Below are 4611 nucleotides of genomic sequence, written 5' to 3'. Positions count from 1 at the left end.
GGAGAGTAGCAATGAATCCTTAGATCTACAAAAACTTCACAAATAAATATTGGCATTAAGTCAAGCACATATAGATGTGCTCCCTATGGATATGGCTAAAGACATATTCGATAAAATTCAAAACCTTATTAGATCTCCAATTCAGGCATTATGGAAATGGCTGACCCCAATAATTGCAGTAAGCATTGTTGACCTGTTATTGTTTTGTCTTGGACCATGCATTATAAGATCTATCTGGACATCTATAATAATGGTGGAAAGGGATTTGCATATGATAAAGCTACAACAAGCCCCACGCCCCATTGAACATGTGGTGTAAGAAGAAGTCTTAGTATTCAATGACGGGTAAGATTCCAGTCACCTGGTATGAACCTAAGACAGGCATTCCCTGCATAGAGGGGGAACAGACCAATGATGGGTAACAACCAAGGTTGAACAACCTACGTGAGAACAACCTAAGACAGAAGTCAAGATAACCTTATGCCACAAAAATAAATAAAGAAGGGAGAAATGTCAGGGACTAAATAGTTAAAGCATGAAACTGTCTATCTAGAAAAGCAGAGTCCAGATAAGAATAGTATGTGCTTACAGAGTACAGAAAGTGATGGCCAAGGACAGAACAAATAGAGAGTGTTGGCAGAACAGTTTGGGTTAAAGTATGGATACTTCTTAGTTAAGAGGAAATTAAATGTTAAAAATTGAAGAAGTTTGAATGCCTGATTGTACTGTGCTTGTATATAAACTATGGAATAAAGAGAAACGGGGCTACTCAGGGACTAGCCCTGGTGCCCTCCCTTTGCAGCAAAAAGAGTCTTGTATGCCTTTCACATCTCCACTCCCTCCTTCAGGTTCCCCAATAACCCCGGCTGGACTGGACATTACCTTCAGCTGTTCTTAGACATTTTCAGTACAATATAATATGAAAAGTAAGAATCAATGTGTTATAGATAGCTTCGTTTGAAAAGGTCAGCAAAAGGTGGCTATTGTTGGAAACAGTTTTACAAATATTTTCCACTGACAATGTTAATATTCATTTTTATCCCACTTGCATGAATTCCAAAGTATCATCTTAAAAGGCTATTTGGCTATAGTAAGCAAACACTGAGGGAAAAATTCTATAAAAATTTTATAATATACCAAAATTCTATAATATACCAAATTATGGTATGAAATACTACTCAGTCTTTAAAAAGAAGGAAATTCTGACATTTGCTATAATGTGGATGAAACTTGAAGGCATTATGCTAAGTGAAAAGAATGAGTCACAAAAGCACATGTACTGTATGATTCTGTTCATACAAGGGGTACTTAAAGTAGTCAAAAAACAGAGAAGCAGAAAGTAGAATGGTGGCTGCCAGGGACTGGGAGAAAGGAGGAGAAGGGGAAATTATTGTTTCATGAGTATAGAGTTTGTTTTACAAGTTAAAAAGAGTTATAGAGATGAATACTTGCACATTATGAAGGTATTTGATGACACTGACTGTACATTTAAAAATGGCTAGGATGGTGAATTTTTGTTATATATATTTTGCCACAATTTTTAAAAAAAGGAAAAACAGGAAAACTCCCACAGACTCCTTATTTTCTCCAGATTTGCTTTGCCACCATCATTCTTTACTATGCCATCTGGACTTGTGCTTACCATTAGATGCAGACTATCAGTTTATGTGTAATTTCATTAAAAAATACAATGTTTCTTACTCTCTATGTTTAATGCCCTTACTACAATTTGAGCTAAGTTTACAATACAAGCTGAACATCTAAAATCCAAAACTCTGAAGTGCTCCTAAATCTAAAACTTTTTGAGTGTCGATGTGATATTAAAAGGAAATGCTCATTGAATCAATTCAAATTTCAGATTTTCAGACTTAGGATGCTCAACTGGGTAGGTAAGATGTAAACATCTTAAACTCCACAACACTTCTAGTCTCAATTATTTCAGGGATACTCAACTTATAATTGGGGTATTAAAAAAACCAAACCAGATTCTAGCTAGGGCACATTACTTTCTCCTCTAATAATTAATCATTTGGAAGTGGTGAACAATAGACATGATATTTAATCATACCTGAGAAACTGATCCAGCGTCATTCCTGTAAAATCAAAAAACTTCAGATATTCTTCTGCAACTAGCCTGCTAAATTCATTACTACAAAAAAAGAGCACACTTGGTTGCTGAAATGGAAACTATTAAAATAGAAACACACATGGAAAAATATGAAAAAACTCAGAGAGACACCAGTCTTGGGTCAGAACGTATTTCTTGCCTAGGTGTGTTGCAACATCCGATCTTTTGAATGTCCAGTTGATAAAGGTGTTTGGCCAACCTTTTGGCTGCTTCCATGTTGCTGCTGGTGCCATCACTAAGACTTTTTGGGGCCTCCTTTTCCAGAATTTCAGTACTTCCCATGTCAGAATGAGACTCTGGCTGAGTTGTTTTCAGCCCAGCATTGCTATGAGAATTGATAAGAAAATAAAATAATAGAAAAGATTTTTTTTTGAATGGCAAAGGAAAATATCTGATGAAATTATGATATTGTAGAAATGACTAAATGAAAATTATTTTTAAGAGATTATTCTATGCTTAAATATTCATAAAAATATTTTCAGTTATTATATTTTAAAGAACTAAAGAAGTGATTGCCTAAGCTCTAGACAAGCAGTTCTCAAACTTTTTGGTCTCCAGAACTTTGCATTCTTAGAAGTACTGAGAACTCCAGAGAGCTTCTGTTTATGTGGGTCATGTCTATTATTATCTACCATATTAGTAATTAAAGCAGAAAAATTTAAATATTAATTAATTAAGAATAATAAGTCTGTACATAGCCAAGCGCGTACTGCCTGATGTGAAGGGGTGGGGAGGAGAGGGGCTGCTTAAAGGGGCCACGGCCCAAATGATTGTTTGGGGAACCAGGAAGTCAGAAATCTCAGTGGCAGGGGCTTAGGGAGAGGGAGATTCGCTTCTGAAAAAGGACGGCTGTTCTTTAATACTCAAATGTTTCCCACTGCGCCTAGAATCAGACCACGGAGAAGCTGGAAGTATTCTGTCCCTTTAATACCTTTGTTTTGGGGGTGACTCCCCTCCCCTCGTGGGGAGGCTTAGGATGGGCGTGCGCTATCCTCGATGGGGAGTCTCAGCGACCATGAGGGGCACCATCCACTGTAAGACAGAGGACACCAGCAGGGGGCGTTAGTTGATGAGGCACCTTTTACGGGACACGGGGGAGCATGGGCTGGGCCGCGCGGGCCTCTACCATGGGGAATTCGTGGAGGAGGAACCGGAATGTACCAGGCTGAGAAGTTGGGGGGAACGGTCAGCTTGGGGACCAGCACTGGGCATTCTGAACCATAGGGAGGAAGCCAGAGGGAGCGAGAGGGACGTCCAGATTCGGCGTTAGGCCAAACTATTTGAAGGTCTTCGGGGGCAGGGTCTGGGCTGTACCATGTCAAGAAGCCAGAGAGGAGGCCCTTAGATCACTGGGCTGAACCACAAGGAGGCAGTATGGAGGGAAAGGGGTGGTACCTTGTAGATTCTCTGTAAGGGGGAGGAGGACGGGCAGATTGTGGAACAGGTTCGTACTACAGGGTAACAGGGAGAGGATCCTGACGGAACCATTTGGGAAATGCACCGTATAGGAGGCACGGACCAGTAGGTAATTGTACTAGAAGGAAGCCAGGAGGCTCGGGTCATGTACCAAGTTGCAAAGCAATGTAGACAGACAAACCATGGACCAGAGAGGGTCTAGGGCAGGGAGGTGGGATGTACCAAGTGGACAGGCAGGAAGAAGGGAGAAAGGCAGGGAGAAGGGAGAAAGGCAGTGAGCACTCAGGTTAGACCACACAGAAGCAGCAGAGTGGCTGGGACTGACATGCGTTGAGACACCCTGGGAGACACTTAAGTGGGTTAGACCAAGACATGGAGGGGGCACACACTGGACCATACCATGCAGGCGGTAGTTGGGGCCTCGGCAGAGCCTCTCGAGGTGCTGGGGGTCCCTGTTGCCTCTCAGTGCCCTGTGGGCCAAGGGCTGCAGGGGCCAGCCGTTTCTGCTGAGGCTCTAGAAGATGTGGGACGGAGGATTCTGGCTCAGGAGTCTCGGGAAGCGCATCTGCTGGGATGAGAAAGAAAAGAAAAAAAAGAATAATAAGTCTGTCCCATATACTATAAATATTATACTTGTAAAAATGTAACTATGTTTTCCAAAACAATGTATCTTTTACAGAGACAAGTCATAGTGATTCACATTTTCTTCAAATTGCTTTAACGACTATCTTATTAGAAGACAGCTGGAGCCAGGCTCGGTGGCTCAGCCTGTAATCCCGTGCCTTTGGGAGGCTGAGGTGGGTGAATTGCCTGAGTCCGCGGGTTCGAGACCCACCTGGGCAGCGAGACCTCATCTCTACAATAAATCAAAAAATCAGTCGGGCATGGTAGCGCATGCCTGTAATTCCGGCTACTCGGAAGGCTGAGGTGGAAGGATCGCCGGAGCCCAGCAGGTCGAGGCTGCGGTGGCCGGAAGTGGCCACTGCACTCCAGCATGGGTGACCAAGTGAGACGCCAACTCAAAAAAAAAAAAAGAAGACAGCTGGATTCTCAAATTCACCAAGGAA

General features: G+C 42.1%; 1 long non-coding RNA gene across 1 annotated transcript; it reads right to left on the bottom strand.

The window, feature by feature from the left end:
* Nucleotides 1-2965: 2965 nt before the first annotated feature.
* On the bottom strand, nt 2966-4123 carry LOC103254629. The gene is made up of 2 exons (XR_503972.1): nt 3944-4123; nt 2966-3160 (listed from the first exon to the last, which is right to left on the bottom strand). It is a non-coding gene; the product is annotated as an uncharacterized LOC103254629 (long non-coding RNA).
* Between the last annotated feature and the right edge of the window lie 488 nt (nt 4124-4611).

Source organism: Carlito syrichta, unplaced genomic scaffold (assembly GCF_000164805.1).
Source record: "Carlito syrichta isolate Samal-C Ts95f unplaced genomic scaffold, Tarsius_syrichta-2.0.1 Scaffold287156, whole genome shotgun sequence".
Taxonomy (NCBI): domain Eukaryota; kingdom Metazoa; phylum Chordata; class Mammalia; order Primates; family Tarsiidae; genus Carlito; species Carlito syrichta.
The sequence above is the reverse complement of the archived record's forward strand: the minus strand, read 5'-3'. Positions and strand labels throughout refer to the sequence as shown.